The sequence below is a fragment of the Pelodiscus sinensis genome, chromosome 2 (genome assembly GCF_049634645.1).
Source record: "Pelodiscus sinensis isolate JC-2024 chromosome 2, ASM4963464v1, whole genome shotgun sequence".
NCBI classification, from domain to species: Eukaryota; Metazoa; Chordata; order Testudines; family Trionychidae; genus Pelodiscus; species Pelodiscus sinensis.
In genome coordinates, this window is record NC_134712.1 from 22,861,518 (window position 1) to 22,875,178 (window position 13,661).

The following is a 13,661-nucleotide window of genomic DNA, read 5'->3' on the forward strand; positions in this document are numbered from 1 at the left end:
AGAAATATTTCACTTGAAAAATGCTTTTAATGCTTCCTTTAAATAGGTACAACTATATGTAAGGACCTGTTTGTAGTTAGTTGTAAATTTTCAGCAGAATACCAACTTGCATCAGCCTTAGTAAACTGACTGTTTCCATGGCTCAGAAAAACACATTTGGAAGGAATAATTCAGTGGGGAAAAGGAAAGGTAGGGATGAGTATATTTACTCTTAAAAACTGAATGTTGCTAGACTGGCAGTCCATGTACTTGTCATCTGCAACTGGTCAAAACTCAAAATTCTTATCTGCAGGAAGCAGGAGCCGGTGTTGTTGCTTAAAAGCCAGTTTCTCCCAACACCATCTCCAGTGTGCTGCGCGCACGCACACACACACACACACACACACACACACACACACACACACCCCTTCCCCCCCTCCCCGCATCTATCAGAGGCAGCAATGCAGGGGGTGAGGCTGCTGGAGCCAGCATGAGCCGGGCCTGAGCAAGCCTGGCTCAGTCCCGGCTTATGCCAGGTCCAGGAGCCACCAGGTTCCGGCTTATGCCAGGTCTATGGCTCTGTAGTTTAAATGTAGTAGGAGCCGGGCTGCCTGCCCATCTGGCTCTTCCTACATTTAAACTGCAGAGCTGCAGCGAGGGTAGCTCTTGGACCCAGCATGAGCCGGGACTGAGTGCTTTCCCTTATCTATTAATCGTGTAGCTGACAGAATTTTTATCGATTTACACAATTCATGAAATATCCGCTTCTTAATAGCCCTACTTAATAAGCTACTTTGTGGTGCTTGGTAGGGGAGTCCAGGCCTGACTTCTCTCTTGGGTTCTAGGCCAAGAACCTTGTACAAAGTGTCTAGCTCCAAGCTTTCCCAGCCTCTTATTGTTTCTATGTGCAACTTACTACCATGGCTTTGAGTTACACTCTGTGGTCACCCAGTTTCCAGAGCAGGTTTCCTGTCACCAATGACACTTGCTCTCTTTGTTTCCTCTGCCTCATTACAACTACCCCATTCCTCTGGTCTGCAGTGTTTTTATCTCTGCAGCTGTCTCTCAATCACCCCCAGCTAAGTAAGTAGTCAGTTTCCCCATTAACTCTTTAGGCTGATACAGTATAGGGTCTATAAAACACATGATCAGTCTTTTAATTAGTAATTGTTGGTTGGTGATTGGTTTTCTAATTAGTTTGGTAATAACTGATACTTAGTTTCCTCAGTTGGTATTCTAACTGGTCATTTCTAATTGTTGTTCAAATGGATAATCAATATTTGGTTTAGTAATTTGGTAACTGGTATAATCAAATTTATAATTGGTGGTATTTCAAATATTAAATGGAAAGAAACCTGAGCAGCCATGCTGCCTGACTTCCTATGGAACATTTTAATTCAATTGAATCAGCGTTTTCCCAATAAAAATTGTTCCATCAGAACATTTTTGGCTGGCTCTATTGTCAATATTTCAGAAGTTTCCAGGAAAACTAAATAAATAGCCTTTTTTGGGATCCTCATGTTCCTAGGCATTAAAGCCATCCCAATTATAAATTGAAACTTTCCTTTTTACAAAAGATTTGTTTTTTATTACTTTTGTTCAATTAAAAGTAACAAATTATCATGAAAATGAATATTAATAACAAAACCAAAAGTTTAACTTGAATGGGTTTGGAGCATGTGACTTAAATGGGTCAAGTATTCTCTGGAGCATTATTGTGCCAGATTGGGGGCCTCAAATACAAATCTGAGCTGAACCTTTGCCATGGAGTTGCAATCACTCCCCCATAATATGGACATGTCCATCTACTGTACATATATTTGTATATCTCTGCTTGTTTATGAATATAGTTTTAAACTAATAAAATACTCTTATAAAATGTGGTTAGTCTTCATTTTAACCACTTAACTTTTATGATGTATCTATTGTCTCTACCTGTTGTTCTATTTGCTATTCTTTAGCTTTTAAGATTATCATTACAAGGTGTATGACTCCATTTTGTACAGATAGTACCTCCCACATCTTGACAGTTGCCATAAAAAATGATCCAACATCATTTTCTGGCAGTCTTGTGCTAGCCTCACTCTGCCCTGTTTTGGGTGCAAGCATTCCATGGGGATGTTGAACTTATACGTGGTAACACATTAATGGCAGATTTTGTAAAACCCTGGTCCTGACTCTCCATTCTCCAGTACCTTTGTGTTGTCATTTACACAGCATACAGGAAATGTAAAATGCTGCTGTTATGATTGGATAGCAGTGATGGTTTGTAATCCCAGGGAGCAAATGTTGGAACCTCTATGCTGTCAAGTTACAGGGCCAGGGACCAACAGGGTTGTGGATTCACTTCAAGACAGAGTCAATTGGGGATAGATAGTTGCTTTTATTAATCTCACTACGAAGACAGACTTAATACTGCCAAATGGCTACACAGCTACTACAAAATACAAATCTTGCTACCTCACTACCATTATAGGCTTAATACTGCCAAATACACAACTACTGCAAACTAATCCAAATAATTAACATAGGCAAAGCAATGCATATAAATGAGCAACAAGCACTTGGAAATGCTTACGCCCCTTCAGGTCTGCAGGGTGTTCCGTTCCAGTCACCTTGAACCAGGCCACAGTGGACGTGGCTCCAGCTGGGGGACCCAGGGCATCTTCCGAGGTAAAGGGTTTCTGGTGGAACTCCCAGAGAGGCAGGACCCTGAGCAGGTCTTATACTCCAGCTGTTTGCCGAGTGAGTGCGAGTTGGCCCAGTGCCACTCTGTGTTCCCATGGGGCTTAGAGCTGAGGTCATGTTATGTATCCCATACAAGGTTCTCAGATAGCAAGCAAGGGGAGTTCATGCTGGTGAAGGCCATCTGATAAAGAATACCCGATGTTTTTTGCTAGCAGTCCTCAAGGCTGGCCTAGAGGAGCACAAATTTAACCCCTGGAAGCCCACCTATGGCTCACACTACATTTGCCCCCTAACAGTTTAGCTAAGTTGACCCCCTCATACTGCTCTACTGATAGCCAGCCAGCCTCTCTAGGTGCTGTTATTACCCACCACAACAGCTGTTAGCACCAAACACCCAGCTGAATCACTTCGTTGCTTTACTGAAGCCACTCATTGACCAACAATAAAGGCACCAGCCAATTTCCCAGCTCCCTAGTCTGGATCCCCTATTGGACTATAAACCCAGAATTATACCAGCATGCACTGCACAGGGATCTGTACTATGTAAGCTCATTAAATAGTCTGCTCCCTTCTTGTTGTGGAGGAGATATGCACAAGCCTTTCTTAACCGAGCTGAGATATTCCAAACACTTTACTCAAAAACACATTACTTAAGATAAAACACAAAAAACAAGTTAACTACAGATAGATTTTAAATTATCACAAACAGATCAAGGCAGGTTACCTAAGAAATCAAACAAAACTGAAGTCTGTCCTCTACAAACTAGATTACGGATCCAAATCCTATATCTCACCCTGCCTGATGATATAAGCAGCCTTACAGATTCTTGAGGCATAAGCTGCATTTGCTTGCAGCGTGGGTTCCCCTCTGCCATTCAAAGTGCTTTGTCTTTCAGAGATTCTTTTGGGCACTGAGTTGTGGGTAGTGAAGATAAATCTTGATGTCACTCCCCATCTTTCATAGGTTCTTCCAGCTTGCTGGAAAGTCAGTGCATGTGTGTGTAGGTCGGGGGTCCTTCAATGGCCAAATGTTCTTCATTGCCTACCTACATATGCTCTCTAAGGAAACTTCCTTGTACAGAGTTCCTGTGCTCATGGATTTTTCTCTTGATAGTATTAGGATCTGCTTATTCCATTGCTGTACCTGGATGGGTGGGTTTGGGCATTTCCAGCATCTACACGTGATACTTTAGTAACTTACACATAGCAAGATTTCATAACTTCCCATACAATGATAGCACATACAATCCAACAGGATATTAGTGTTCAACAGATCAACACTTAGAATGATAGTTCACAAGGCTTACTTTGTACAAAACATGTTGTAATTATATGATTGTGATGAATAAAAGTGCGGGGGTCTGGAGCACAAAGTCATAGTAACCTTTTACGCCCACTGCACATTGATGTAAATCGCAATACAAGTTGCAGGGTAATGGAGTATCGGGCCTTTGTTTTTACAAAATATCTTGACCGCACAAATTTAAATATTGGGAAGATGGCTTTTCTTATTGAGGTGGGTTAGTTACCCTTCTGTTACAGACCCTGAGCCTGCATGACTGATGACAGTTGAGGTTCTGATTTGCATAGATTCCAGGATTGAGTCCAAGGCGAATAAAGAGCAACTATCCTTGGGAAAACCTATTAGTCTGATGGCAGCATAGTAAGGCATATGCCAAAACAACTGCTTGTTAGTGTGTTTTATATTTTTAAGAAATCTTCCATCATTTCTTGTTTTTTACAGAGAGCCCCTGAAGTGTGCTATATGTATCTCTTCGGAGTAAGAATCTTTAATGCTATGATCATTAAACAAACCTCATTCTGTCAAAGTAATACACAAGAGGCACCTAGGCCCAAGTGAAATAATTTGATTTAGCAGCACTTAAAAGGACACAAGCCTCTTTTAAAAATTGAACAGGAAACAGTGTAATACTTGGGGGGGGAGGGGAAAGTTAGAAGAGACTAGAATGTATTCATAGGTGCAAAAATGTACCTGCGGCAAATCACCTTTTGAAACTGGCTAATTCTATCATTTTCAAATAGCATAGCATTGAATCTGCTCTGCTGCCTTCTGCTGTTTAAAATACCCATGAAGGTGTGTGTTAAAATATGAGCAGGTTAATTTGTCCACTTGAATGCCAGATGTGTGGGGTTTATCATAGCAGTGTAAGTCCCAAGATTAAGTAATACAATTTGTGGAAGGATAAAAACATAACAATGGCCATACTGGGTCAGACCAACGGTCCATCCAGCCCAGTATCCTGTCTGCCGGCAGTGGCAATACCAGATGCCCCAGAGGAAGGGATTACAACAGGTATCTTCATGTGATCCTCCTGTGTCACCCACTTCCATTGAAGGACTTAACCTCCATGAATCTATCTAGCTCTTTTTTGAAACCTGTTGAAGTTCTGTTGAATTTCATTTGGTGACCCCTCATTCTTATACTGTGGGAATAAGTAAATACCTTTTCCTTATTTACTTTTTCCACACCAGTCATGATTTTATAGACCTCTATCATATGGTCCTGAGGTTAAGACCCTGCATTGGAATTCTGCTTTAGACTTTTCTTATAATAGAATCATAGAACACTCGAACAGGAAGAGACCTTGAGAAGTCATTGAGTCCAGTCCCCTGCCCTCATGGCAGGACCCGGTACTGTCTAGACCATCCCTGCTAGACATTTATGTAACCTGATCTTAAATATCTCCAGGGATGGAGATTCCACAATCTCCCTAGGCAACTTATTCCAGGCTACGTCTACACTGGCCCCTTTTCCGGAAGGGGCATGTAAATTTCACCTATCGTAGGTGAAGTAGGAATAAGAGCCTCCGGAAAAGGGCGCTTTTTCCGGAGGATCGGGGCCAGTGTAGACGCTCTTTTCCGGCTTTTTTAAAAGCCGGAAAAAAGCGGCGGACATTTTTATTTAAATGCCGCGGGGGATATTTAAATCCCCCGCGGATTTCCCTACTACGATAGGTGAAATTTACATGCCCCTTCCGGAAAAGGGGCCAGTGTAGACGTAGCCCCAGTGTTTAACCACCCTGACAGTTAGGAAGTTTTTTCTAATGTCCAACCTAAACCTCCCTTACTGCAGTTTGAGCCCATTGCTTCTTGTTCTATCCTCAGAGGCCAAGGAGAACAATTTTTCTCCTCCTCCTTGACACCCTTTTAGATACCTGAAAACCACTATCATGTCCCCTCTGTCTTCTCTTTCCAAACTAAACAAGCCCAGTTCTTTCAGTCTTCCTGCATAGGTCATATTCTCTAGACCTTTAATCATTCTTGTTGCTTTTCTCTAGACCTTTTCGAGTTTCTCCCCATCTTTCTTGAAATGTTGTGCCCAGAACTGGACACAGTACTCCAATTGAGGCCTAATCAGCGCAGAGTAGAGTGGAAGAATAACTTCTCGTGTCTTGCTCATAACAAATTGGGCAAGACAATTTAGGTATCTGCCAGCTAACTTGGGCTAAGGAGCTGTTTAACTGTGGTATAGATTTTCGTGCTCTGTTTGCAGCACAGGTTCTCAGATGCTTCCACTTCACTAACCACAATTTAACAGTCGCTTAGCTTGAGCCACGTGAGCCCAAGTCATTGGGTACAATCCTGCCATTGTTATTTAACTGCAGTTTAGACCTCCCCACAGTCTCTCAGGAACTCAGATTTCCCATTGTACAGATGGGGATATTTCCCTTTCTCCCAGAGATGTTGGCAGGATAAGCCATTCATCATTATGTGGAGTCTGAATAATATGTTGATGGAGGCCCTGTCAAATAATTAGAAAAATTCACTGCCACTTTCCCCCTGCTTGATCCACTCATACAGCACAGTGTTGAGTTACCGCGATGAGGTTTAAATACCTTGCTTTCACCATTTGGATTATAGAACTTGATTCAAGATCCTGGATGTGTGATCCAATGGCTGGGGCAAGGGACTGGAGCTCTGGAGACATGGTTTCTATTCCTAGCTCTGCCACTGGTCTGTTGAGGTTAGGTTGGGCAAGTCATTTCCCTTTTCTGTGCCTCGGTTTCCCATCTGTTAACTGGGGATTATCCTAACCCTCTTTGTATAATGCTTTGAGAGCTACAGGTTGTGTCAGAGGGCCAACTGTTCTGTGAACTCCGGTCAGTCTGAGACACTTGCTATATCTAACACATTGCCATCATGGTATTTGTTTATGAAAAGCCTAATATTTGTGTAGAATCCAGTAGGCATGTAAAAGCCTTAATGGGTAAGGCTTACCGGTTCCAGTTAACCGCTAGGAGCTAGAGCAGCTTCCCGCCCTCTCCAGTCCTGCTGGGCCCACCGCAGGCAGGCTGCTCTGGCCAGCCAGAGAAATCCCTGTCTGTCGCAGACCCATCCAGGTCCCTCCCTCCCACCACAGGTTACACACTGTGGCTTTCTGGGCTAAGCTTTATGCAGCAGAGCCTGCAGCGTGTGTAACCGAGATTTGTAGTGGTTACATGGTTAATTTTGTTTAAATCACTCTTTACGTTCCTAGTATCCAGTGAAAGCTGGTGACACACCAGTCATTAATATCCCTGCATGACGTTGCTTCAGATGGTATTGGTATGCATTCTGGTCAGCTCTATGTGAGTTACGTGTTATGTGTACTGGAAACATGTTTTGGAAGCAGACTGATAAACAAGTTTGTCCTAGACAAGAGTGTTGCTTTGCATGGTTGCCTCTGTCTATAATGTACGCTGAGCAGGGCAATGCCAGAGACAGTGAGTAATTTGTTTGCATCTGAGCTATAGCATCAGTTATCAGAAGGATGAGGAAACAGCATGGTGTCAGCTTATTGGAGCACAAGCAGCTGAAGAGAGGGACTTTATTTGGCAATACAATTGAAAAAGAATGTATTTCTAAGGGTTGCTGGACTATAAAGGAGGGGAGAAGAACCCCTTTTTTTACTCATCACAGAGGGAACGAAGTTCAGCATTCTTTGCAAGTGTAAACAGTGGATCCCTGAACTTGTGCATTGGTGATATTGACAAGGTGAGAAAACTGTTCTTTGGGTGCTTCCTCGTGTCCATTACATGTTAAATGTGTGTGTCCCATGATCACTGTTGTCCAAGTTTTTTCTCTCAGTGGTACCTTTGGGCCAGTTCTAGTGCCCTCTGGCGACATGCTGCTGGCCACATACCTGTACTTACATGGTTTGGCATGTAAGACTGTGCCTCAGGCCCCTACAGACATGCCTAGTGTCAGTTTACTGCTTGAATAGACACCACCTGAACTCGGTGCTCACTGTTCCTCTCCTCCCTGGACTGGTAGAAAAACCCAAAGTCAGTAATGATATGGGTACCCATTGTCGCCCTTCAGCCATCGGTGTACATAATCTCAGATGCACCAGACCTAGGCTAGAGAATTTCATCTCAACTGCCTAAGGATTTGGGCCTATGGTCCCAAGAAAAATTCTCTGCACATAAATGACAGGGAACTCAGGGCTATAGGCTTAGCCTATCAATTGTTCCTGCTCTAGGTTTTGGGAAAACCATTTCACAAATCCACTCATCTCTTTGTAGAATTACAGAAAGGGTGAAATGGCATCTAGCGTGAGTCCAGAGGACCTTGTCCTGGATAACCACTTGTATTTGAGATTGCTACAAGAAAGCAAATCCTACCACCAGCTATGCTAACTACTCACTCCATTAGAGTTTGGGCATCTTCAGCAGCATTCTTCATGCAAGTGCCAGGCAAACAGTGCTGCAACTTGGTCATTGGTGCTTTCCTTTGCATCCCACTTCACCACCACCCAAGGGGCAGTGCCAAATTTTGAAAAGCAGTGTTGCTGTCAGCATAGAATAGGCTTGAAAGGGATCTCAGGAGGTCATCTAATCCAGTCCTCTGCACTCATAGCAGAGACTAAGTACCATCTAGACACTCTTGACAGGTATTTGTCTAAACTACCCTTAAACATTTCTGATGATGAGCATTCTACAACCTCCCTAAGCAATTTATTGCAGTGCTTAATTATTGTGAGAGTTAAAAAGTTTTTCCTAATGTCCAACCTAAACTGCCCTTGCTGTAATTTAAATAATTTTAAGTCTTGTCTTATCCTTAGGAGTCAAGGAGAATAATTTTTCTCCCTCTCCTTGTAACTTTTTAGATACTTGAAAGCTGTTATCTCCCCTTTTCAATCTTCCCTTTATAGGTCATTTTTTCTAGACCTTTAATCAAGTCCTCTTCTCTGGACTTTCTCCAATTTGTCCACATCTTTCCTGAAATGTGACACCTTGAACTGCACAAAATTGAGCTTTAAGCCTAACCAGCACAGATAGAGTACAGGCAGTCCCCGGGTTAAGTACAAGATAGGGACTGTAGGTTTGTTCTTAAGTTGAATCTGTATGTAAGTTGGAACTGGCGTCCATATTCAGCCGCTGCTGAAACTGACCAGCGGCTGACTACAGGAAGTCCGAGGCAGAGTTGCTCTGCCCCGGGCTTCCTGGAATCAGCCACTGATCAGTTTAAACAGCAGCTGAATCTGGACGCCTGGGACAGAGCAGCTGGGGCGCTGCCGGGTAGGTCCCCGCAGCGCTGCACCTCGGCGCTGCGGGGACCAACCCGGCAGCACCCCAGCTGCTCTACCCCAGGCGAACCCAAGTCAGCTGCTGCTGAAACTGATCAGCAGCTGATTCCAGGAAGCCCGGGGCAGAGCAACTCTGCCTCGGGCTTCCTGTAGTCAGCTGCTGGTCAGTTTCAGCAGCGGCTGACTTGGGGATGCCTGGGGCAGAGCAGCTTGGGTGCTACCCTGTTGGTCCAGTAGCGCCGAGAGCGGCGCTGGGGGACCAACCAGCAGTGCCCCAGCTGCTCTACCACAGGCGTCCCGAGAAAAGCCTGATCTGCTGGGGGGGGGGGGGGGGCGCGCACTAGCTGCGTGCCCCACCCCCCAGCAGACCAGGGAGACAGGGGCGGCGGGACCGAGATACGCCGCGGTCCCGCCGCCTGGGTCCTCCATGTCTCCCTGGTCTGCGCCCCCCCTCCCCCCCCAGCAGACCAGGGAGACGTGGAGCAGCTTTTCTCGCCCTGGAGGATGCGGGCAGCGGGACCGCGGTGCGTCTGGGAGGTCCCACCGCCCGCGTCCTCCGGGGCGAGAAAAGCCCCGTTCATAACTACGGATCTGACATAAGTCGGATCCGCGTAACCCGGGGACTGCCTGTACAGGAAAAGAATTATGTCTCATGCTAATAAATCCCAGAATGATGTTTGCACTTCTTTTTCCAAGTTTTACACTGTTGACTCCTATTTAGCTTGTAACTTGCCATGACCTCTAGATTCCTTTCCATAGTACTCTTTCCTAGGTATTCATTTCCCATTTTGCATGTGTGCAACTGATTTTTCCTTCCTATGTGTACTTTGCATTTGTCCTTGTTGAACGTTATTTTGTTCACCTCAGACAGTTTTTCCAGATTGTCCAAATCATTTTGCATTTTAATCTTCCAAAGCACTTGCAACTCCTTCCAGCTTGGTATTGTCTGCACACTTTATAAGTGTGCTCTCTATGCCGTTATTTAAGTCATTGATTAAGATATTGAATAGAACCAGACCCAAAATTGATTTCAGCAGGACTCCCCTTTATCTGCGTTTTCAACTTGCCTGTGGACCACTGATACTTACTCTCTGTGTGTGTCTACACTGCATTCCTCTTTGAAGAGAGGAAGGCAAATGCAGATGAACAAAATTGAAGCACGGATTTGAATTTCCCGTGCTTCATTTGCATAATCGTGTTCAGCCGCTTTTTCGAAATAACCATGTCTAGACAGCTTTTCTTTTTTCGAAATAGGGTATTTCAAAAGAAGGGTTTTCTTCCAAAATAATTGTCTAGACAGCGTTTCTTTTTTTTTAAATAGGGTATTTTGAAAAAGCAGCCGGATGCGATTATGCAAATGAAGCGCAGGAAATTCAAATTCATGCTTCATTTGTAGTTTTGTTTGTCTGCATTTGCATTCCTCTCTCAAAAGAGGAATGCAGTATAGACATACCCTCTGAGAACAGTTTTCCAACCATTTATGCACTCACTTTATAGTAGCTCCATCTAGGTTGTATTTCCCTAGTTTATAAGATGGTCATGTGGGATAGTATCAAACACTTGTGAAAGTCTAGATGTACCACATCTACCACTTTCCCACTCCCCACAAGGCTGCTTATCCTATCAAAGAAAGCTTTTTGTTTGGTTTGACACAATTTATTCTTTACAGATCCTGCTGGCTATTACTTATCTTCTAGGTGTTTGCAAATATCACTTAATTATTTGTTCTGTTACCTTCTCATGCCCATGAACTCCAAGCCCACTTCCTGAGGTATTGCTTTTGAGTTATGTAGCATGGAATAGAAATGAGCAAGCACTTGAAGAAAAAATGGTTACTGATACTCCATAGCTTTTGTTCTTCAAGATGTGGTGTTCATGTCCATTCCACAACACCCCTCCTGCTGCTCTGTCAGAGATATCTTGCAAGAAGGAATTGAGAGAGTGCGTGACTCGTGGCACCCCTTATACTGGTACATGAGTCCACTAGGGGTTACCACTGAGGGAAAAATTTCCAGCAGTTTGCATTTGGTGTATACATAATGAACGTGAGCAATACATCTCAAAGAACAACAGTTACAGAAGATCAGTAACTGGTAGGGGTTTTTTTGTTTTTGTTTTATTTTGGGGAGAGGTTGAGACAAAGCTTGGAGCTTGCTAAGTTACTTATAGATTCTTAGAAGGTGTTTTTCTTCTATTTTATTTGTAATCAACTTCTGTTTCTATTATCTCTGCTCAGTATTACTTTGTTTATTAATAAACTTACTCTTGTTTTACTGTAATTTTATCTCAGTGCTGTTGTACTAGAGAGAGGGGAGCATTCTCAGTGAAGCCAGCTGATTGGTGTATGTTGCCTCTTTGGAATCAGCAGAGATGGTATTTCTGTAAGCATCTAGTGGCAGGGCTGGGATTCTGTAGAGTTGTGGTGTCCAACCAGTTTTGAAGCAGAAGCCACTATAGTGAACTAGCTATGCTCAACTGGACAAATAGCCACATTGTTCAAGACAACTAGCTACAGTCAACTGGCCAAATGACCACATATGACTAGTGTGTTGGCTACAGAGGAACACTCTTCAGCTGTTCTGTGAAGGGGGGGGCACCAAAAATTACTTGCAAGTCAAGGAAGTGACTGACTGGCAGTGTCTCTGAGGGTTGGGTTAGCTGGCTAACATACTGGAGTGTCAGGGAGTAGACACTCAGTTTACCAGCAGCAAGTTTCTCTCTCACTGAGGGAGAGTGGTAAGTAGGTGACTTACACTTCTGGACACCCCAAGAAAGCATCAAATAGATTAAAGATATTTGTAAGAGCCAGGTATCATTAAGACTCAGATAGGATCAAATCTGATATATTTGTTTGGGTTGGAAAGGACCAATGTACCTGAATGCTCAAACCACACTCTGTATCCTGCTGTCTGAGCTTCTCTATAATATTTGACCATTAATGGGTGAGCTATAAGCTTTCCTCCCTACTTCTATCACCTTCACTCTGTCAGGAATCGACTTCCATTATCCTTGTATCTTTCCTAATAGATGAGTGCCATAGGCAGTCTGTGTGCCTCAAGTAATATCAATTCCACAAACTCTCTTGCTAGCTTATGTGGCCGATCTGATCTTACACATTTTCTCCCTCATTTAACCTAATACACTTTTCCTGCAAATTAAATCCATTGCTTCTTATTTTGACCTTGAGACTGATGATTGGTTTGTCTTTTTTTTTTTTTTTTTTTTTTTTTTTTTTTAAGCAAGATTATTTATTGAGCACCCAAAATGAGCTTGCTTCTTTATAGGCATTAAAAATAGAAATGGTCCCTGCCCTAAACACCATAAAGGTACTAGGAGCTGGAAGCACCGGGGACCCCAGCGAATCTATTCTTCTATGTGAACACATGACCTAAGAGAATGGGGGAGATAAACTACAGTGGGTAAACTCCATGAAACTACAAGTCAGGAGAGAGAAACCGAAGCTGGCACTATAATTTTTAGCCCATTACAAAACTGAGGGAGAGTGTCTATAAAATCTCTCTTATCAGGTTGCCATTTCAAATCTGGCTCAGAATGGTTATGACACAACACTGTTACTACCAAATGAGTTTTCAAGTGGAATGTGCCCATCAAAGCCTTCACTATCCCTTTGACTGTCTGAACCTAGATTCCAGGTCAGAGTTGAGGTGCATTAGCAGAGAAGTGTGTGGAATTGTATGCTGACACTGTTCACTCTAATTTAAGTTGCTTTTCCTACAAAGATAAATGACTATTTCTATGCTGGACATGTCCCTTTGATCTTTTCTCACGGATTACTCATTTTTCCAAACTTGTGGCTGGTGTAGCATTCCTCTATCATAGCTCTCTCATATCTCTTTAAATACAAAACCATCTATGTATGCACAGGAGAAAGAGAGAGAACCAGAGAGTGGTTTTTAATAACAAAACAATCAGCCCCCATTGTACTCAGACCTGACTCTGTTCCAGATTTAAAAAAAAAACAAACACCAGTGTCAAGTTGAGTTGAATAATTATCTGGCTTGTTTAGCACATGATAGGCCTTTTAATACACTCAAATACAGTACTTCCCTTCCCCTCAACACTTCTGGTTTGGTGGAGAATACATAGAAGCATCTTCAGTTTCACATGATCTGTATAACACTCTCACATTCATCACCCTCACTGTGGTGGAAAGTCTCAAACCAAAACTTCCCCCGTCTGTTTGCTCAACTGTATCTGTAAAGTCTTGGCCAGAGCAACTTTTCTGTAGGGTGGGCTGTTGAACTGACACAGACTGCTTCCATCTGGTAGTCACTGTTTATTTCTGGAAGGAGCTTTCAGATTACTGCCTGGATAAGATCAGTCTTATTTGTAGCAGTCCCTATGGGGCTATGATGCTAGTTTTGGAACAGCAGGGATCAAAGACTTTCCTTGGTTTTGTGTCTCTCATTTGGAAGCTGCTCAAACTTTTTCATAACCATGGATG

The 13,661-nt window shown here is 43.2% G+C and overlaps 1 protein-coding gene across 8 annotated transcripts in view; it reads left to right on the forward strand.

Moving 5' to 3' along the window:
• Positions 1 to 13,661, forward strand: part of SAMD12 (sterile alpha motif domain containing 12) — a 237,804-nt gene that overhangs the window by 69,163 nt on the left and 154,980 nt on the right. The window lies entirely within an intron of this gene.